The 23706-nt window shown below is 41.0% G+C and overlaps 1 long non-coding RNA gene across 1 annotated transcript in view; it reads right to left on the reverse strand.

The window, feature by feature from the left end:
- Positions 1 to 7314: 7314 nt before the first annotated feature.
- Positions 7315 to 23706, reverse strand: part of LOC128851780 (uncharacterized) — a 32678-nt gene continuing 16286 nt past the window's right edge. Inside the window, exon 3 of the long non-coding RNA XR_008449220.1 lies at positions 7315 to 7834. This is a non-coding gene — a long non-coding RNA (uncharacterized LOC128851780). The remainder of the gene's footprint in view (positions 7835 to 23706) is intronic.

Consider the following 23706-nt stretch of genomic DNA (forward strand, 5'->3'; position numbering starts at 1 on the left):
CTGTGAAAACGAGCATGGAGGTCTGGAGTCCTTAGCTTCATGCTGGGACACGGATTCATTCCTTACTCCCAGGGAAGAGTGACCTCTTCCTTAACAAACTACCGGCAGAGCATTATTCTTGGTACAGCATTTGGTTTTCCTGCAAGGTATCCTAAAGCTATGCTTAGCTTGCAAAAGTGTCACAGCCTGGCTGTCATGGTTGTAGGGAAAAGGCTGCCTAACAGTTTAGAAAATGTCATACAAAGTTTTGTCACTGTTCTTTGCCGCTGTTGGTACCTTCCACTTAGGACACTTAATCCTTCACATTTATTTCTAAAAAAACACTCTGTGCCAACAAGCACTTCTTCAACAGTGCTTAAAAATTGATAGCACAATATGTTTTGTGGCTATGTGCTTTGCCTTACACATATCATCTGTCTCCTCTGCTTTCAGCAGCACCTACAGCAGCTGCACAGAAACACTGCCCAACACATGTGAAAGGTTCACGAGTGTGGAAGGGGCACTGGGAGGGCTGAAGGGATGTACTGCCCTTCCCACAAACACAGGCTTCAATGTTTTAGCTGTTGCAGTGCCGTAAAACTTCTAGATACAGCTTTATTAGCCAGAGAAGTATTTTTGACAGTGTGGCTCTTTCCTACATGGCTAGGATTTAACAATATCAACTGTCTTTATACAGTTTTGCTATATTTACAGTGAGTCCTGTACCAGGACATTCATGCTCTTTCTTTAAATCCACTTTGTTAACTACCACCATATTACAGTCAAAAAAATTATTTGTCTTAGTTTTTCAGCTCAAAACAATCTGCTTGCATGATTACAACAGAAATTTGTTCTGGGGGACATACTCCAAATAGTGTCAGTCTAGAAATATGGGAAGAAAAAAAATCAGTTAACACCATTTAAAGTTAAGAACATCATTTCCTAGTTTTGTCTCAGTGGCTTTTTTTCTTCTATTGCTTGATGCCCTCTTTGAGGAGTGATATAAAAGACTTTTTTAAAGGACATTTGCAGCAGATTAGTCTATGATGTGAATTAATCCCAGTCTGCATTCTCACAACATTCAACATGTCAGAATCTACAAGGCAGCCATGCAATAATCATTCAAAATAGATTACTGCATGTCTGAAATTATAATTCTACAATATACACATATCAATAGAAACAAAGGGCAACAAGCAAACAAACTCCAATTATATCAGTAGTAAGAGGAAGACAGGAAAAAAGCTAGACCACCACGTGGTGTAGAAGGAATGACACGGATGGAGGCAAAATATTAAATATTTGCATCAGCCTTCAGTAAAAAGATCATGTGCAATCACATAACTAACACAACCTACATCAGAACCCACATCTCAGGCTAAGAGGAATTGGTGGTTTCCCAAATGCACTTCCTTATTAATTTTACCTTGGGATGTTTAAAGAACTAGCTAAAACCACCTTGGAGGTTCACAGGATTCAGACAGGCAAAAGCAGAACAGACATTCATGCCACTCAGTGTGGATCATCTGAAAGTCATGCATCAAGACTACGTTAATAACCCACATTGCAGTCATTGGAGGGAGACAAGTGTCTTCTCCAGAAAGTAATTTTCTCATGGCAAAATGGTTCCTAAAATGAGTCTCTTGAGGCACTTATCTCTCTCCCATAATTATAGGGGGAACCTTGATAACTGTTTTAAATTTTACATCTAAAACCCCACATTCTTCTGTCATGTAAGCTGAATTGCATTTACATCTGCAGGAAAAGGAGAAAATACGGCATTGTAGGGCAGTCATGCTTAATGTAGGAAAAACACTAGAATGAAGAATCAACTAAACTCATTCTGAGCCACTGAAAGATAATGACGAAATGAGTACAGGCAACATGGATTTGCCAAAGCCTCTGCGTCTCTCACCTTCTTGGAGAGTGCTGTGGCTATTGGGTACAGGTAGTGCGGTAAAAGTTTTCTCAGTCCATCTAAGTATTTCATAGTGTATATATAGCAAGAGGCTAAAAACTATATTCCTCACATGTTGTAACCAAAGAGCAAATTGAGAACAGTTAGCAACGTTGGTTGGATGTGCACAGAGCCCTTTTGGCACCCAAGGACTCCCTGGTGCTTGCTCGGACAATCTCCTCTGCCACTGCAGTACCACACGTCAGGGGTGAGGAGCAGAGAGAGCAATGACCAGCTGGTGAGAGGACAGTGCTAGTGCTGCTGAAGTAACAACTCCTCTCAAACAGCCACACAGATTAGGCAACCAGCTTTATTTTACCCCCGCTGTAGCCTTTGGCTACAGAAACTTAACCTGATGTTAGGCTGCCATGAGAAACAGGTCAGGCACAGCAGTGGATGGGGCGAGATCACTGAGAGCTGATACAATGGGAGAGAAAAGAGTGATGCATCCGCTAGGGAAGGGTATGAGAGTGGTGTCATAGGAATAGGTTTTTTTATACAGCAATCATACTGTCTCTTATTCAGACCTTTCCTGAGCAACAGCTTGCTAGGAATGCCCATAATTGTTCTCTTCTTCGTAGTCCTTTGATGTGGTACCTATTGAAGCCCTCTCTCAGCAACTGTTCCTCTCATCCTGACCCATCACCACATCTTCCGGTAGGTTGAGTGTGTGATGTTAAGACCACAGGGTATGTCTGCTGCGGGAAGCACCCACCAGGGCTGGCCCTGCAGGATGTACCAGGAAGCAAGGTCACACATGGCTCTCGAAACCCAGGGGCCATGCAGAATAGTTGCAGGCACTCGGGGAATTTTGCTGGTGAGAACACAGACTCCTCAGGAATTTAGGTTCTTTCAGACTCCAGCAGACTCTGCATGAGGGTGTTATGCAGCTACCTTACAAGCAGACGTCTTTACTTAGCTATCCCACACAACAGAAGACTGATAACAGTGCAAATGCTTCAAAGCCAAGTATAAAATTACCTATAAAGAGATATGGTTGAAAAAAAATACATATGGACAAATACCCATGTTTTAACATACCATCACATCACTACTCATCCTATTTAGAATAAAGTTACACCAAAATAAATTTAAATATATAGTCAGATCTTTGGGGTTGCCTGACTTCTGATATCTTTTCAGCACAATTACTGTTAAGTGATGTTTTCTCAAGCTATCTGACTTTGACTTCTATTTCTTTGTGTCCCTGTACCACAGCCCTCACTGTAAGGACTAAGGAGCATCTCTCTGCTGTGCAGCAGAGCACAATACTCTCAAGCCAGTGCAAGTGCTTGCTGTCATAGTGTGATATTAAAACATTGAGGTTTGAATGCAGTCTCCTCTGAATGGATGTGGAAGCAGTAATTTATAGAATTACATTATTACTGGAATTGTGAAAATAATTAGTCTAAAATGTGTCTTATTGATACTGAATGACCATATGGGCAATGATTCTGGACCTATCGACTTGCATGGGTTCAGGTGTCAGCACTCAGGGTCTCTGTAACCAAAATGCTTCAGACCCGCCCCTGGCTCAGCAAACCCAGCTTGGGCATTTCCATTCCCACAAGGTGGGTGTTCCCTGAGTCTCTGGATTTAGAAGTTGTGATGAGTAAAGAGAGCAAAAGAATATGACAGCTAAATTATATGCAGCATTAGCACAAACAATGCCAGTTAAATAAGGCAACATCTCCTAGACTCGACAGTTTTGCAGGCTTCTTGTATAGTAGCCATCAAATACCAGAGGGCAATTCAGAAATTAGCATGTTTGGAAAATCTTTGCGTGTTGTGCCTGCGCCGGGCATAATGGGGTGTTGGTCCATTTTAAGCTCAGAGGCACAAGTGCAGTGAAAACAGTGGATCGGTTATCTCTGATGTGGAGGTTGGAATGCTGCCATTTACGAAGCAATTGATGCCATCCTCACTGAGTCTGCCTGTTTTCCAGAGAGGCAAAATACAGATAATCAGATGCTTTTTAGGTTATGTGAGGGTTTCCAGCTCCAACCTCCCACACATCTTTTTCTCCACTTCTAGCTGTCTCAGTAAAAATCATGAAAGCAAAAACAAACCAATAACAGCAATGACAATAATGGCAACATGCAGAACCATAATTTGTCCTTTAACAAGTAGTTCAGCTGTATTGGGCTGGACATAGGACTCGCCCATAGACCAGCTTACCAGGTCTTGCAGCATACCATCTGTGGAGAACAGTATAACCTTTTCTTTCCTTCATAGCTCTCAGATGCGCCAGAATGCATGAGAATCTCTCCAAATTTAGGTTAGGGTCTTCCTTAATAATAATGAAGATTAAATAGAAATCACTGGTTTTACTGAAATACCTAAATACAAATATTATGAATCCTAAAGTACTATGTTACGTAGGGTCCTTGGTGATCTCAAACAGAGGAGATATAATGATGACTTATACTGCCATGGCTGCATTAAAATTGCACTGATGATAGATTAAATCAGTGTCTGGCTTCATTTGACACTGTTATTTCCAGCAGTAACTTTGGAACTTAAATTACCTTTCTGTTCCTTTTGCTTACACTTTCTAGCTTCTTGTATTTTCAGTCATAAGATTATATTTTGGCTAGTCATGCTGCTGTTTGCAAGGTGCAAGCAGAAAAGACCCCAGAAGCAGAAGTGACCTGCTTCCAGGATGCTGTGTGTTTTAATTTCATTTTTTAGATTTTCTGTAAACCAAATAATTTTCCCACAAGTGAAACAGACAGAATAATTTTTCAGCACTTGCCTTTGTTAAGAGATTTCATTCTCGTAAATTCAGTGTAGTGTCAGGTCAAATATTCGCTGGAGAAAACAGGATATCGATTACAGTTAAAGCCATGAATGGCATGTGTCAATCTCTGGTTATATTTCCAACATTCATTTTGAACGTGTGACACCTTGCTCTTCAAAGACTAGATCATTACAACAGACACAAGAATGAACAGGAGGGAGGGCAGTGAAATACAACATTCACTTCTGCAGTTCTTAGGGACAGAGCCAGCAGTGTTTTTCTCCATGATTACAGAAACAAAGATGCTTTTATAAACTTCAAGGTAGCAGGGAAGCATAGCTGCATCTCATTATGCACCAAAGAATGGGAAGGATAACTATTTCGATTAGCTGTGAGTTTTTCCTAACAGAAATTGATCTTTTTCTCTTCTTTTCTTTCCCAGAAAGTGGTAGGTTAAAAAAATAAATATATGAGCAAATATAGATATATGTGTATAACTTATATATATCTATTTTAAATGTAATTTAAGAAAGGTTATACCTTTGCACTTTGCCATCACTAGGGAAGTATTTTATACTTTTACAGCCCAGGTAAGCCTTCCCAACATCCTCTTCTGTACTTTGATAGAGAAATCCAGCACTTGTAGTGGCAATGTATGTTTGTATCCAACAAGCTGCCCTTCCTGCCCACTCAAATCTCTGGTGAAAGCTGCAAGTTCTCTAAAATTACAAGCTCTTCCCAGTTCACTAGTTTCTCCCATTCCTGATAGTACTGTAGAAACTCATGGGTTTAAACAGAGATTAATACTAGGTTTTAAATGTATTTTCCTGGTTCTGACAGGGAGGAAGCAGTGCAACTGGATTGTTGGCAGAGGACTTCAGAAATAAAATGCTGTAAAGATAGCCAAAAAGTGGCAAGTAAATCCAATGTACTGTGATCAGCACCAGGGATACAGAACATTGCACCAGTTAGACAAAAGAGCCTTTAGAAGTGTATTTTAAGCCTCTAGGGTTGATTTAACAGAGACAAAGTTTACTGTGGCGCAGAGAGCATTCTCGCTCCATGGAGGCAGCAGAAAGCAGTCGGCGGGTCCGGTCCAAGCTGCAAGGCAGAAGGAAAGGCAAGAAAAAAACAGAATCAGTGTATTTTGTGCAATGCTATCTCTTTCTGCTTCTGGTCTTTAGCTAGTTTGTGAAGTTTCACCCCCAACAGAAGACAATGATTTAGAAGGGCAAAAGGCTGTTCTGCAGCTGGTGTTGCCAGTCCCCAGGATAAGTCTTGGGAAACGCATTGCACTGAACATCCAGAGAAAGGAAAGGGCTGCCTGAATGTCCCCCAGCTGCACTGCCACCAGTCTTTGGCTGGACACCATGTGTCGTTTAGATTTAGAATCCGTAAGGTTGTCTTGTGATAAATACCGGGATTGGTTCAAGATTAATACAGAAGTATGAGACAATTCAGTGTTCTTTCCCCAAGACTGTTCCTCACATTACTTTTTACATTCAAGTACATCACAATTGTGAAACAAAATCTTTAAAAGAAGATGGAGAATGTAATCATAAACTTCAGGGTTGGGGCAGGAACATTCATTGAAGTACAGTGGATACAGTAAATAGAGTACACCCCTCACATCTCTCTAAAGCCCTTGGTAAAGATCTTTCTCTAACTCCCTTTTCACTAGTGCTAAAGACTGTCCCACAGCTGTACCAGGTCCACCACCCCTCACAGACCACATTAATGCAGAGAAGTACACTAGGTTTCTCTTGGCAGGTCTGTCTCCAGTCCTTGTGGGTCCAGAACATCTAAGCTACTATGGGAGCATCACTCTCTTATTCAGTGTCCCAGCTTCCATGAAGGGCGGAAGAGACGAGGTCCTCCAGGCTGCCCTGTGTGCCATCTTTCACTGCAAAGTCCTCCCTCACTAACATTCAGTCCATTCAGACCTCAGAAGTGGGGATCTCTGCAGCAACCTTAAGCAGAAAGTCTTGGAACTTTCAGCTTGGAAATAGCACGGAAATAGCATGGAAATAGCAAGGAAATTAATTCTTTACTAATGAAGTCTTTACTACAAGATAACGCTTGTGTTAAACTCCCCAAATGTGAGTACATTTTAATTTCCTTTGCAAATGAAACTCTGTGTGAAAGCACTTTACTGTTTTTATCACTAGAAGGAATAGATAGCTTTTCTTCACCTAAAGCTTCTGGCCATAGGGTTACCGGTGCTTCATTGACAGTAGCATTATAGCAATCCCCAACACCACATTCTAAGGAAAGGTGCTAAAGTTTCTGCCAAACCTGAAATGATTATCTTATATTGTTCACCTTGGCAATGCTTTCATTCCTGGCTTGGTTGTAAACTGTACCGTTACAGTGATCACAAGGATTACAAAGCCAGAACTAAAACCTGTCAAGGGGACCCAGCATTCATAAAAGCAGTCCAGCTTGCTTAGCCCTTCACAGCATAGCTCGTGGAGCCTGACCCAATTTCTCCACTATGGCAGCAGTAATACTTAAAAGCGCTGGATAACTGTTTTCAGGCTGCAGAAAGAAGCACCACTTTAACTTCCAGCAACTACTTCTGCTTCCAAAGAAAAAGGGAACTTCATCCTTGCCTTTATCCATTAGAAATTAGCAGCACTCTGCATTCAGCCCTAGCAAAATGGAGCAACGGAAAAGAAGAATGGGAGAAAGAATGAGCCACATGTAACAGACATATACCCACGCTTAAGGCATCACCAGAAGATACCTGGGTGTCTCTCACCAAGAGTGATATGAAAAAAATGACATTGAACCAATGACTGGATCCTGCATCCAGGCAACCATGGATCACCACCAGCCTGCAGACTGTTAGGAACCATTATCATTAAGTTCTTCATTCATAACATCATACCGCTGAGATAGTACCATAGGCCTGCTCCAGATGACAAGCATTCCACATTTGGTTAGTAAATCAGTGGAATAAGAAAAATGTTAGCTTTCTCAGCATTCATAGTTTTCGCATTCTTTATTTCTTCATCCCAGAACTATGAAGACAGAAGCTCTGTGGGGTGATTCTCATTAAATGAAGCCACCAGCAGGTCATCTCGTGCAGCCAAAAAGAGTGGAGTTCAGAAGAGATTTCATCCTTAATTATGGTTGAATGTTCTGCAGACACTTAACTGTGAAACAGAGAAACAGATCAGCATTCCTCAAAAAATAATGGGTATTTCAATGCCTCGCTGCTCACGTACAAATGAATCTATAACCTTATGCTTTTATACTTCTTTTTATCTACTGTATCTTTTCTAGATCGCCAAGCATTGAAAATACAATCATTTGGTCACAATTGTTGCCTCTATTGCAGACAAACTGTTTGAAATATGGGAGATCTGAAGATTATCCAAACCTATTTTGCACTGTTTTTGCGAGCATGGCCCAAACTTTGCCATGACTCAAGTGAAGTTTAAGGCATAGTGGCACTGAACAACAGCTTGCATAATGCAACTATACATGAGATAGAGATGGAATTAGATACTGCAGGGATGGGTAAGGAAGATACATCCCTAACCAAAGTCTGAAGCAACTGACAAAGACCAGCAGGATTTTGCAATAGAGAATAGCCATGTGGTTTTCAGTGATGTCAAAGATGAAAGAGATTATTATATTTTTCAGCTGTTACTAGTGCAGGCCATTTCACAAATTCATTTCAGTCAAGAAAAGAACCCAAATATGTGCCAGACTATCCCATATAAAGCTTCCCATGTAGCCTGTACATTTATACACGTCTGTCAGAAGCACATCAGATTATCAGATATCAGCATTTACTGAAGGATATCACACTCTGTAAATATGCTGTTTATTTGGCCTAGTGAACAAAAGATAAGGCTTTATTCTGAAGCTTTTTCCATCATAGAGAGTAAGTAAATCTGAAGACCTGCAGCTTGGAGATGGGAATGGGTGGGATAAATTCAAAACAAAAGAAAAGTTTGTATTAAACTTCAAACAGTAATTAAAAAAATTATTTAACTATAGGAGGGGAAATAAAATTACAACACATCAAGTCAACTTTTTACATACTTATATTGCTGATTCTCCTTAATATGTGTTGTTAATGCTTTTTTCATCTTCAGTAACTACCTCCTTGTTCTCTCCCATAAAGTTCTAATAGCATTGTTACATATTGGTGGCTGTTATGAAGTTTTCTTTGTCTTGATATTCCCAAGATGACCCCACCTCTGTAGCAAGCCTCTCTCACTCTACATTATCCACTGTTAATAGCAGTCCAAACAACTCCTAGACTTCAAATATTTCTGAAAAATTGAAAAAGCATTCATGGTTCCATTCTGCAGTGGGAAGAACTGCAGCACAGAGAGATAAAATCATCTGTCCTTGGCAGAAAGCCACTTACGGAATACTTGCTCTTTGTTTTTTCTCCCACTTTTATATTCCAGATACTTTTTAGATTTTTTTTTCTTTCTCTTTCTCACTGATATTCTATTTGATTTATTTATTTTTTTAACATTTGCCTTGTTTATTGAGGTGCCTGTATTTTAATTATTTCTCCCTACAGGCTATTTCATATAGGTAAGCCTCCTCCTGGTTCCACAAAGTTCCCAGTGAAACATCCAGTCAGACCAGGACTAAGAACACCTTGCTTTTCTTTTTTTCCCCACTTTTCTTAATCCTTTAGATCCACCTATTCCTAGTTCTATCCATTTTGCGCTAAACTTCTAACCCTCCCCCCATTCCCTGTTGCCTTCTTCCTATTTTCTTTCTGTCTCTCTCTCCTCTTTTCCCACCAGCTGGACATAAAGGGACCAGGATTTGAAATACCAAACAATAGCTTTTCAGATCTTGGTATGTTTCCTAAGGACTTCACAGGACTGGAGTCTATGGGAGGGGGAGTAGCCTTTAAAAAAATAAGTAGATGTTCCTAATCATTGCCAGGAGATGCACTAAGGGGTGCCTAAAAGGACTCAGTCACAAAAAGGGAGTGGTATTTTCCTTGCCATGAGCCCAGTATTGCACTAGCCAACACTCTGAGTCACTGGGGGAACTTTGCTGGGAGAAGTCATGCAGGACATTCAGTCCAAGAAATCAGCCTCAGAACAGTCATTGCCCTATTTTGGAGAATAACAAGTACTGACACAGGTTTTCAGGAAGGTGGGTAATCTTCTTATTATGGGGAAAAAGCAGCAGCTATGCCTAAGCAGAACAGCCTTCTTAAACAGTTTCTCCCTGGTATCCCTTATTACTCTGGTGTTAGCATGGTCACTGTGACCCAGGGTCATCTGCAGAGTACGCATTGGTGGTGTACGTCCAAAATGTCCCCTACGTTGCTTTAAATAGATCGAAACAAAACATAGTAGTAGTGGACAGGTATAGTTGCGCTTGATGATCTCAAAGGTCTTTTCCAACCTAGTGATTCTATGAGTCTATGAAATATTTGGCTGATACCTATGCATTTTGGAGATACCAACTAACAGCTTAAGCCCTGTCCACATACTGCTTTCCCAGCTCACTGCAGCTTTTCTGGTTTGTAACATCACAGTGTTTATCAATTTCCACAGAAATTACCTAACAAGTACAGTAAAACTGAAACATTTCAAGGTGCCCTTCTCCATCCTGCAGCCTGTGACATAGCTGGAAGCTCTGGAAAAAAACTCCTGTTTTCAAAATGCTCCCTTCAACAGAGATAAAAAAGAAGGAGGAGAGGTGTATAGAAAAAGTTGGAAGGGCCTTCAGCAAACTGGCACAAAAAGTAAGAAATAAGTGATGTACAGGCTCTTGTCTCAGATGTTTTATGATGGATTTCAAATCAAGAATCAATGGTTGTCTATTTGTATTGGAATATACGTCCCATAGATATTTAAGACAGGTCCTTTGTTGCTAGAAATGCAAAAATTAAGAGGTAGCTACCCAAAGACCATTTTGATTTAAATTTGTGTATCTTGCATGGAAAATGAAATAACTTGGTACAGAGTCACTGTTTGTCACTTTGTCATTTCAAGTGCAATGTGCAAAGGAAGTCACATGACATTGGCATGGACCAGCTTGTCATCTATTGCTTTACATACAGAGCCTTCATCACTTAGACTGCTGAAATATCACACTAGCTAATCTATGTGAAGCGATGAGAAAGAGGACTGCAAGCCAGGGCGTCTCTTCTTATGACTCTAATTATGGTAAACCTTTCTGGTTTCTTGAAATCTACAAGAGGTTTTTCATCTTGTGGTATGCAATGCATACAAATGAAGAGTGGGGAGACTATATGTTTGGTCACACAAAGGGGAAAATATGGGAAAAAAGCTCAATATCAAACATGATTTTGATGAGTTCATTGCTTATCTGACTTTATTTCTGGATCTGGGAATAAGGTTTTCTCAAGTCTGTCACTAGATCTGTCGCAGCTTTGAGCAAAACAGGTGTTTTCTTCATACTTCTGATGCTCCTCCTTTAAAATGAACTTTACAAACCTAACCTATGACAAGATGAACTGATATGCACATGATTTAGTAGTGGACTTGGCAGTGTAATGTTTATGGTTGGACTCAAGGATCTTAAATGTCTTTTCCAAACTAAACGATTCTATGATCGTATACTATTCAGAGATGAGAGCCTAGATAACACCAGGCTATGAGTCTGCTGTGGTACTAGCTCCCCAGTCCAGGTCCATGCCTGAGACATGTCAAGACTCCTCACTCCAACTGTGAGAGAAGTCAAAATAAGACTGAGTTTTACAGCCTTGCTCCCTCCTTCATGTCCTTGGTCCCAAGGAAAGGAAAGCCAGACATATTTGCCAGAGGCAGCTTCAGCATTTTCCAACAGATCCCAGGTCTGCTGAACTAACAGACCAGGAGAGTGAGGGGAGGGAGAGGACTCTACTCAAGCTTCACTCTCTTCTACAGGAACGTAAAAGAAACCACAAACCCAGCCCTACAATCACATGAAAAGCAAAGGCTCTGTGAACTCTTGAAACTTAGGCTCAAGGGCAGTAATACCTTCAGAGCAATTAATACATATCTGCCCAGGTGTGTCTTACACTACAGGCATATAAGATTAATGCAACTTTCTCAGAATCTTAATAGGAGGGCCAGAAAACAACCAAGCTGATCTGATAAAATGTAGATGTACCAGACAGTACGGCCCTGTAGAGAAAAAAAGGCATTTGAAAACCTTGTGTTTAGGGAGTGTTGTGTCCTTTTGAAATATCTCAAAGACAGCCTTGTGCAGACTTTACAATTAGTGCAGGAAAGAGGGGATTGTGGGGAAAAAAAAAAAAAAAAAAGGAAATTAAGGAAATGGAAGGAGAACATGAAGAGCATTTAAAGAGGTTGGAGGCAAACCCCCTCTACAGCAAGTGGGCAAAAAGGCAGCTAAAAATAGGCAGCATGAGACAGGGCTCTCCAAAAGAGAGCAGGAAGGACACTGTGTTCTTCTGGAAACTGGTGCAACCAACCACAGATGTATGTGCCAAGGCTCTTGTACATTTTCTTGGCAGTTGCTCAAGGCTGGCACTTAATCTGTACCAGGAAAGGTATCACCAAGTAGGCAGTGCCCTTCACAAGGGCCTGCATTGCCACTACAAGCTCCCAAGGGACCAGAGGCAGATGGCTCATGAGTGAGTGACAGAAAATGATGAAGATCTTGAACTCCCCTCATTGCCAGAGGAACTGACAGAGGTAAAGTTTTATGTACTCATCTAATTCCATTGAAAAAAAAAAAATCTACCTACTTACAGTCATATAGCCATTTGTTCTTGTGCTTACATTGGCATTTAGTGTCTTTCTAAATTAGCCTTATTTAGCTTATCTTCTTGTGCCATGTGTTTATAGAAAGTGGTCATACCCCTCCCCCTCCAATTAACAGACCGACCTCTGCTGGTTTTCTTACTGTAAATCAGACCTTGGATTCCCTGATTGCTCTCCTTTTTCACCTCTGCATCTACTCTGGTCCAAATTAGTTTCTCTTGAAGTGGCGTAAAAAGAATGAAAATGAGATTTCAAATACAAGCTCACAAACACCTTTGCAAAATAGTACCTCTCTATAGTACCTCTCTACCTCCATTGAAGATGTCAGACTTGACTAAGCACCTGAGGGTAAGTTTTATTTTCTCCCAAATCATGCTGTTTCTAAGTCCCTATTATCTCTTACAGAGGCCTAGTTTATCACAGATGTCCTGATCATCTCCTAAATGCATCTACTAATTTGCTATTTCTACTATTAAATTCTATCCCATTTCTGCTGCAAAGTCATCTTTATGTGATGGTCTGATCTTCATCTGTATTGACATGCTTCTCTTTTTATTTATCACTGGTGGCTTTCCTCAGCTTATTCCTGTTTTCTATGCCAAGCTTAAGAAAAAAAGCGTAGTAAGTGGCACCAGTTCCAAGAGAGTGTTTCAAGGCACCTTCTTGCAACATAACAGCTTTCTTTTCAAGACAGCATGTTGTGCCTTCCCTTTTATGTGCAACTCAGGTTTCTCATATTAATATCCATCTTTTCCAGTCTGACAGTTTCTCAGGTGGTACAGTATCGAATATTTCACTAGAGATGAGGAATACTGGACATACCATATTCCCTTCAGCAAGAAAATCACTTATTTTCCTCAAAGAAGAATTTTATGTCAATATGAAATGTTTTATACATTTAAGGCAATGTTTTGTCCTGTTTACTATTTATCCCAATTTCCTTTATTATTCTGTATGTCGTCAATAAGCTGTGCTAAAAATCCTTGCTGCTAGAACTACACTTCTCCAACTGGTCTCACAGATGAAGATTGTCCAGTGCCCTGACTTCAGTACATGGAGGGGGCACGCAGACCATGTATTCCTAACTGCCTCATTCAATCCAAGAAGCAGGACACACATTCAAAACAAACACAAGGAGGTTACTCTTCAATCAAGCTGCAGGTAACCTCTGGAATTTCTTGTCCTCAGATGTTGTGGATGATTAAAGTTAAAAATTGATGAGGGGGCACATGAGTGAGTCAATGAAAGAGAAAGCGACTGAAGGTTAAAAACTACATCCCTCACCACACTTACTGTAGGTATGTAAGCCTCTGGGGCACAAGATGCTGGAGGCTCAGAGACTAATCCTCAATTGGGAAACATAACAAGATGGATTTTCAGTCTAACCCAGTGAATTGACTTATACATTTTGGTAATCTACCATATCTTATTTGAGTAGCCTATATGAGCCTTATTTCCACCACACTCTTTCTAACATACCTACCTTCATTCACTTTCCCACTTTTTACTTCATGGCCAACACCATCATTATTGAAAGCTGAGACAAAGTGTTTGTTTAGCTCTCACACAATACTTAGATTAACCCTGTAATATCCTTACGACACAGCAGAAGCTCTTCTTTTTCTTTTTTTTCCTTTAAGTTTCCTGCTTTACCTGTAGCTATTTGCTATAATTTCTTCTTTTTAAGTTAAAAGAGCTTGACTTCTGGAAATTCTCACTTAATCCCTACATTTTCTAAGATCCAGGAAATTATTTATTTCTTGATAAATTCATTTTGTCTTCCTTATAGCAGACAAGTTCCATTCATGAGTTCTTGTTTGACACAATTCATTAGGCCAAAACTGGTGCCCTTTCTACAAGTTTTTCCTTGGCAAAGATGAAATATCAAGGTAGATTTTACACCTTTGATTTGAGGAATTCCAGCCCTCCACTACCTTTCAGTTCTTTGTGATCTGTAAGTAATGAAAGTGAGGACAAAAGCTCATGAGAGAATGGAAAGTAGATTTTTACCCCCTTGAAGCCCCTTCCAATCACCTAAGGTACTTACCTTCAACAATTGCAGCCATCTAGTGGGCAAATACCAGAAACAGTCACCAGTCAGTAAAAATGTGTTCTGCTACTTGCGGTTGTTCGCTTTCTGAGTGAACTGGTATATGACAGCTAAACAAGGCAGTATGGAAAAACATGTCCCAAAATATCTTTATGATAAGCTTGTATTACAGCACAGTTGCCCTGGCCACCCTGCTAAGACTTCAGGAATAAGCATACCTTGTTACTACCGAAATTATACCGCAAGGAGTCACCTCGGCATTTCTGATGCCACAAAAAAAGTTATGACTTTACTAATGTTGCCATGCACTGCGAGTGATAATAATTACATAAGCAGAACGGTTTCTAGAGTGGGCCACACAACTGACTCACTTGGATCCTTGACAGTTAAGTATGGAGTCAGATTTATTGATATACATCAAGGCCTTACCCTACAGCTGCAATTTCCATCCCATGCTACATCTGCCTTATTGATGCATCGATTGCTCTATCACGGGGAATATCAGCAGCTGTTGATTATCGCTGTAGGTAATGACTGTAGGTTTATCACTCTACATAAACGATTACTACTTTTGCATGCTCATCTAACTCGGGCAGCTAATGGAGCAACTGCCTATTGGGGTAAGGGAGATACGAAAGGAAAACATACCAGCTGTTATTTATTTGGTGGACAAGAGGGTCCAAGTTGTAGGAAAAAGAAGAAAGGGATGGAGATATCTCTTAACGTGTCATGAGCCACCTGTAGAGCCAGAAGTTCTTGCTATGCTGCTGACATAGGTAATTATATCTTTTAGCATCAGTTGTAGTGGTATCCATGCACTCTATGACTATAAACTACTTTGCTAAAAGGTTTTTTATGCAGATATACCAGTCACAATTTGAGTATCACATAAAATAAGGTACTTCCTTAAGACTAACTGTCATAATTTTTTCAAATCATCACTTCATCACAGAATGCATAATACTGAAAACGCTCATGTCAAAAAAACATGCACTTGGCAACATCATTATGACAACACCCTTCTTCCCCTGCCAGAAGTCATCTTTTAAAATACTGCTACTTGAGTGCAAAGCATGACTATTCCACTTTGTCAGCTAGGAACTCACCACAATTTTCATGCTGTATCCCTGATAAATGCCTCTAACTACACTGAAGGAATGACTTTTTGGAAGCATGGTCATTTCAGTTTTGTTTTATATAATAATACAAAACTTAGTTGAAATATTGTGGTTATTACGAAGATAAAAGACATATGCCCTTAAAACAATTTGCCAAAAAGTAAACCACAGAACCTAACTAAGCAAGTTACATATAATTAAAGATATAGTAAGCACATATAATGCAAAAGTTCAGTTTTTTCACACCCTGCACCCATGTTATGGGTGCTTCCCTGTGTCTTATCATTGTCGGTACATACTTGCACAATTTCTTGCTGTTTGGAATTAAAAAAATAAATAGCAATCTTCTAGTGAGGTTGAGTGCTTGTGCTTCCTTGAGAGCACTGTTACAAAGATGCGTATGATGAGCATAGACATGATAGGCGAGGATCTGATGAACGTGGATGAGAAAGTCAGGAATGTTCAGTCGCCAAAGTTCCCCTTTCTGTGCCTACAGGATCTTCCCTCCCTTTTTTCTTCATTCAGCTCCCATTTCTCCCTGTCTACGTATGAGAACTGATGCACAGAATCTTGTTCATTTACTCCTCCTCTGTCTTCCAGCAAACTATCTCTGCCAGATAGAGCATCAGATTTGTCTCCAAAGCATGAAGCATAAATGCTCACAAGGATATCTCTGGTGTTTCACATTTTATGGGCAGAGCAGACCTCCATGGAATTCAGTACAGCTTCTGCATCTCCTGAAGCCAGAGGCAATTTGAACACTAGCGTAACTGCCTGGCTGATTTAACAAAGGATCTAAGTAAACTGTTGCAGCCAAAACCATAACAAATTCATCCCTTTTCCCCATTCATAAATTACTTTTAAGCTCTGCATTTTATCAATTTGGTTTACTTGTAAGAACTTTACTGTAACTCTTAATCAAAGTATGTGTTATTGGTGTTATGTTTACTCACATGGTATTATTTCTATCAACAGATCAGTTCTGAAACCTTTCATCAATAGACAGTGGAACTGAAACAGTTGCCCAGGGAAGCTGGGAATGCCCCATCCCTGGAGGGGTTCAAGACCAGGTTGGATGGGGCCTTGGGCAGCCTGATCCAGTAAGACGTGTCCCTGCCCGTCACAGGGGTGTTGGAACTGGATGATCTTAAGGTCCCTTCCGACCTTAACTGCTCTATGATTCTATGATTTCTAGCTAGATCTTTGAGCAAAGACAGGCTTATACCATGTACACAGAACATCAGCCAATGTTTGCTTGTGTGCCTGGCCTGGAGCAGCAGTTTTCAGTACTGAAACCCAATGGTACACAAGAGGTAGGAAAGCAGATGTGCCATGAAGTTCCTAGCATCAGCAGAGCACCCTCAGCTACCTATTCGAGAGGACAGTACAACCCAGGGAGGCTGACATCAAACTGACGCTAGATTTATTTCACATTCCAGAATAGTAGCAATAATCCTAAATTACATAGATCTTTACTGTATTTTAGCACCTGACAGTCGTTTGTCAGCTGCAGTCTTGCTACACATGTACAATGCAATATTTTAGCATGTTGCCTTTTGGCATTATTAGTGTACTGGACATCCCCTGAGAAAGCCAAAGGAAATACATACTGGTCTTGTGGTTAATTTAACACAGCTTTTGATGTCATTATTATTTAGTGGGAATGTAGTCAAACACATGCCAGGCATCCAAAATTTAAATAAATTCCCATGTTCTTAAGTGGTCATTTTGAATGTTTGATATAAAATGCACATCTCTGTTTAAGACACATGGCATACACAGATGAACTTAACACACCACTGTGGGTTTTAACATGCTGAAACGATTTGCAACTCTGCTTTAAAGTTGCTGGCTTCCAAAACCAATGGTGATAAGTAAAGTAAGATCTGGAACAAATTAATATATTTCCCAATACCCTGTGGGTGTCTTCAGGACTGCTCATAGTACTTAATGGGCGGCCAGAGCTTCCCACAACAATAACAAACGTAACAGAAGAAAAAAGTTCCTAGGAATATTGATAACGTGCAAAGTCCAGCACTTAAATTTTAGGAAGTATAAAAATCAGGTTCCCTCGGTGATGTTTATTTGAGACCTTTGCATACATTTATTCTGATACAAACCTGATATTCAACTTTTTTTCCAAAGGATACTTCTGTGGCCAGGACAGACTGGGAAGCCAGGAAGCCAAAGCAAAGTGCTGCTTTCCAAGTAGGACACAGCTGGCTGTCAGCAAATACCACTCCAATGGCAGCTTCTCAGCTGCAGAATTAAGAAAGAAGCCCAGAGGAGTTATCACAGGCATGACAGACCGAGGTGCGTGTGTTTGTACAGAGGCACTGGGTCTGCAACAAACAAGTTAACTCTTCCATTCCCCACTTTTCCCAGGAGGTCTTTAGGAGTAGATGTAACCAAAAGGAGCAGCCTGATCCTGCTGCCTCCTTCCCTGTAACCCCACATCTGAGTCTCTCAGAAAGGTCAGTGCCTGTGGCCAGCAAGTCCTTGGAGAGAGTGGAAATGGGTGACCAGCATGGTTCCAGGAGTGCATGCATTTCCTTGACCATCATCTTTCTAACCCAGGGATCTGTGGGGAAGCAGCTGTTCAGCTTGGCTGGTTGTGCCTCCAGCTGCAGACCTGTGGTGGGAGAGGAGCTGCAGGGCACCTCTTGGGAGTAGGTGTGCATCCATGGGAAGAAAAGTATCTCCAAGACACGCTGCAGGTAATGCCTTGCAGAGTTCCTCAAACCACTTCTCAGTGAGCTACTGCAGAGAGAGGAGATTAATTCTGCATTAATGCAATACTGCGCCCAGCCTAATGAACTATTTCTTAAGCCATAAGGCCATCTTAGCACTCTTTTGCCCTTCTGTGTTATTCTCTATGTGGCTGTTATGTATTGATCCTTTTTATTACAGTAATTTGAAATGGAGAGAAAAGACTATACAATTTGCACACATTTTTTATCTGCAGAAAAAAAAATTTAAAAAAAAAAAAAAAAGCAGAGACCAGCTCAGCCATTCAGCTTTTCTGCTTTTGTACTTGGGCACTACAATGGTTCACATTAACAGCTGTAATATTTTTATAGGAGGTAACTGGAAGTTCAGAGACACTGAGTGACCCCTCCACACAGGGGGAAACAAAAGCCTTTATTTCCAGCTTCCTCTCCTAACAGCAAAGCTGCCCTCCAACCCTTCCTACAGTTTACTGAAAATTGCTCCCTGTTTAAAATGTTTACTCCAAAACACCACAATTGTGTCTCAGATTCCGACAAAGCTCAGAGTAGCAATACAACAGACCCCAAAACTGTCAACATAGCTTCACCTCAGCGTTACTGTCATAGCCAAGGTTTGCACCAATTTGCCTCTGAATGCTGCACCGCTTGTAGGTAGAGCCCAGTCACTTGCAAAGGAAGAAACTGTGAGGTGTGGGCACCGAACGAGCATAAGAATTTAGGGAGATACAGGGATTAGGCTTCAAAATCACTAACCTAGGGAGCAAAAAGTGAAAAACAAACAAACAGAATCTTTTAAAATTATCCCAGACCTAAAATTTCAGGGTATTTCTTTCAAGACTAGACAGAGTCTCACTCAAATAACACTTATGACGTAAATTTTCCTCAGTCTCCACATTCCAAATTACTCAGCTGACTTCAGGTGGTGCTGCCCATTCCCAGGCTCCCCAGGGATGACACAGGGGACTGCAGTCACTCCAGCTTCTCACAGGGTGGGTGATGGGAGGCTCTGCCTTTTGCAGCAATAGTTCACCAAGGGCAAATCTGCAAGACTGGCAATATCATAGTGTCCCTGAGCACTGCATTTTAGTTAGATTTGGGGGGAGCGGGGTTGTCTTTTATAACCAGAGGAATCTGCTTTGTCCTCCCTCTCAATGCACCTATAGGCTGGGTTTGCGCACCAGCCTGTGTGGTGCCAGATGATGCTTCCTCCACAGACTGATTAGCCTTTTCCCACTTTTACATGATCCTCGGAGGGACATTAAAGTGGCACTTGGTATTCATCTGGAGCAGCCCTCTGAGCCCTAATCAGCCTTGTGACTTCTTATGGGAATCCTTCAGAACCAGGTAATTCATGGCTGCCCGTTCGTGGAAGAGGAGAGGTGTATGCGGCCTCAAAGACAGGAGCAACAGTAATGGGAATGTTTCATGATGAGTGACCTGAACATACGTTACCCTCATTTTCCTCACCATCACAGACTTTTTAATTTGCCTCTTTGGGGATATGGTGATCAAGATGGTGCCATGTTCATGTGCATTTCACAAGCCTGGGGAGATGGAGGGAGGCTCAGATATGAACCAGTGTGTCTACTTTCACTCAGTGAGTGATCATATGCAGAGACTGCCTGTGTCAAAGTGCTGGTTACTAGTAAGTAACTTCTCTGTTGCCTTTAGAATTCTCCTTAGAATCATAGAATCACCAGGCTGGAATAGATCTCTTGGATCATCAAGTCGAACCATTCCTATCTGTCACTAAAACACAGCCCTTAGCTCCTCATCTACCTGTCTTACATATCTCCAGGGATGGGGACTCAACCACCTCCCTGGGTAGTCTCTGCCAGTGCCCGATGACCCTTTCTGTGAAAAATTTTCTCCTGATATCCAGTCTGAACCTCCCCTGGCACAGCTTGAGGCCATTCCCTCTTGTCCTATCACCTGTCACTTGGGAGAAGAGGCCAGCACTCTCCTCTCCACAACCTCCTTTCAGGCAGTTTTAGAGAGAACTAAGGTCTCCCCTCAGCCTCCTCTTCTCCAAGCTAAACACCCCCAGTTCCCTCAGCCGCTCCTCATAAGACTTGTTCTCCAGCTCCTTCACCAGCTTCACTGCTCTTCTCTGGACACGCTCCAGAGCCTCAACATCCTTCTTGGAGTGAGGGGCCCAGAACTGAACACAGGATTCGAGGTGTGGTCTCACCAGTGCTGAGTACAGAGGCAGAATAACCTCCCTGAAGGTTATATATCCTTGCTTCATTCCCTGTAACATTCAGACTGAAAATGTGCTGGGCTCCAGGCTGGTTTAGCCAGCTCCATCACTTTAGCATGTCTACACTTTCCATTACAATTTAGGATGAAATTAGTTGATTTGTTTCATGAAAACTGCAAAACCAACCAACTTTTGCTTGTTGTGGATATGACTTGTCCCAGTGCCCCATCACTCCTGTGCTGCAAACCATCATGTGGGAAAGCAGGAAGGAACTTACACTCAAAGGCTGACTGTTAGTCTCTTTCTTGACAACCTTAGAGGAGAATTTGATGCTCCCTAGTTGGCAGAAAAAGCAAAGTTAGTCCATTTCCATTGTCAAATGTGTTAGTACTCATTCTACTGTCCCAGGAAACTCAGGTTTCCAGGATCACCAGGAATTGCTCAATGAAACATCACAGGTCTACAGATCCATAGCTACTTCTAAATAAAAGTGCCCTCCATGCACCACGTACATAGGGAATTTCTCCTCAAGAGGCTTATGCAAGACTCCAAGTCACAGAGTTTTCATGAGGTTAAAGATTAAGTTTCGCTTTGCACTAATATGAGCAAATATTTATCATTCTGAGATGAACTAACATGTAACAGTGCCTTCCCCAGTTCAACAAGGATTTCAATCTGCTGCCTGCTTAAAGCAAGCCATAGGCTTAAGCAGCTTTCTGAATAAAAGCCAGAGGGAAGAGACAGTGAAAGGAAAGGTTAAGCAGACAAAAATGTTTGCATATAGTTTTCAAACTTTAAAGTTGTTTTCCTTTTAATTCTGATGCCTTATATTTCCTTAATTGGTATTGCTTTCACAGTAGAATCTCAATGCTGGTCTCCTCTTTCAAGTAGGCAAGAAAGAAAAATGAATATGGTTTGCAAGAAAAAATTATAGTTCCCCATTTAATCGAGTACCAGTTCTTAATGAGCGTAGTCAGGTCCAAACAAAGAATATCTAAGACAGAGTTATTCATTTGCATCTTTAGAAAGCCTTAAGCTGTTCTGCAAATGTTTTATCTTATATTAATTAAATGAGAATCAATCATTTCAATATAATTTCAAATTATACATGGAGCACACAGGGGTCTTGTAAACATAGCAAAACATTACAACATCTGTTATTATTAATGCTCTTTACTTTCTGCCAAGCTTATCCATGGTCCTGTTGAGTGAGGAAATCTGTCCTCACTGGTACAGGCATCAGATGATCAGAGTCGGGCTCACCAGGCAAGAGGAGACACAAGGATTTTGACACATTTCAGGATGGTATAAAGGACTTGTTCATACTCTTCTGACCGAGCAGTGAAGGAGCTATTGCCCGTGAATATGACAGGAAGGACTAAGTGCTTACCAATGTGTCATAATCTCCTAGGCAACCCTAACTGTAGTGGATATAACAGGGTGTAATGAAGGATCATTATTCATTTTCAATGGCTTGTAAAGAGAGGTAGTTTGTCCTGCATCACCCAAGTTCTGTTTGCCCAACATACTGCACTACGTATATTTAGTCCAGAGATATCAGTGTTCGAGTACCCTGTCAGAGGGGGTGGTTCAGGCAAGAAAAGTATTTTTAATGGGTTCAGTACAAAAAACTGGTAAAGACCAAGCAGGGCATAATGGTAGTAGTGCAAAAAAAACATGGGCAAGTAAGATTGACAAGTTATTTGCATGTCAATATACAGAAATCTTAGCTGTAGCATGCCAAGTTAACATGTGGAGGAATGAACTGCCAGGTTTGAACCTCGTGTTTCTGAAGGCTAAACTAATGTTTTCTATGACACTGATAAAAAGTAGGAGGAAAAAAAAGCCCTTCTCAGTGAAACCCCCAGTAAAAAATACATTTAATAATAAAAAAAAAAAATCCCACAATCTAAATCAGTTCAGACTTATCCCAGAAGAAGCTGCTCATCCCTTCTGCCTATTTCCACCCTATTTGTTTTATGCCATTTCTTTCTAATACAACCGGGGAAACTGATCAAACACATTCTATACATACCACCAGCCCACAGCCTCAGCATCCCAGCTGTATTCCTAACCTCACAAACTCATAGCGAAACCATCTCCAGGGTTTCAAAAGCATAGCAACTTTCATGAAGATGGGCAGTGGGAGCTCTCTTAATTAGCCAGCTTCTTTGTGCATTTCTAGGCACGTCTCCTTCTTTGTTCACCTTCAAGATTTTAATGCCACGGTAGAAAGAGAAGATTTCTCCTCCATAAAGTAGCAAAGTTTTGGCACTCATAAAAACAGCTTGGGCCACGCATCTAAATAGAAAGAGGTGAGCTGTAACCAGTCTGCACATTTATTGAGTACTAACTATGGAAAACTTGGAAGTCCAGTGAGTTAGGTGAGCATTTCATTACCAGGAAGTCCTTCACATGTTGTCCCTGCAATTCTGATGGAGGAAATCCAGAGACAAAACCACCATTAAGGTAACTCATCCCTTTCTAGAAGTACAACTATATGGAATTCGGTCTAGATAGCTTAAATCTTTTAATTTTTCCCCTTGAAACATAGCTTACTGACCTGATAGTCATTTTCTAGGAGAGGCTGACTGCAGGGAAGACAGCAGGACTGTGAATTTTCTCACCAGTTCTTTAAAGCACAGGTCTATACAGAGAAGAAAGTTGAGGATAAAGCTGAAGATAAAGTCACGCAAAGGTGAGTTCCAACTTTATTGTGTTCCTCATATCTTTGTATAGAACCACAGAACGGTTTGAGTTGGGAGAGACCTTAAAGATCATCCAGTTCCAAGCTCCCTGCCATGGAGACACCTCCCACCACATCAGGTTACTCATAGCCTCATCCAGCCTGGTCTGGAAGACCTCCAGGGATGGGGCAGTTCTCTGGGCAACCTGTCTAAAATTGCCTCACAGTAAAACATTTCTTCCTAATATCTCTTCTAAATCTCCCTTCTTTCAGCTTAAAACCATTACCACTCATCCTATCACTGCACTCCCTGACAACAAGCCCCTCCCAAGCTTTCATTTCATATAATTTCATTTCTTTATCAAAAGCCTGCAACAACAAAATCACATGATCTCACAGCACATTCAGACTGTTCTGAGAGGTCTTGAGACAACAAATCACGCAAGTATGTGCCTAATCTACAATCAAGTTTTCTAAGGACATCCCATGTAAATCAAGTTAGAGAATAATTAAAAAT

This window comes from Cuculus canorus, chromosome 3, assembly GCF_017976375.1.
Source record: "Cuculus canorus isolate bCucCan1 chromosome 3, bCucCan1.pri, whole genome shotgun sequence".
NCBI lineage: Eukaryota > Metazoa > Chordata > Aves > Cuculiformes > Cuculidae > Cuculus > Cuculus canorus.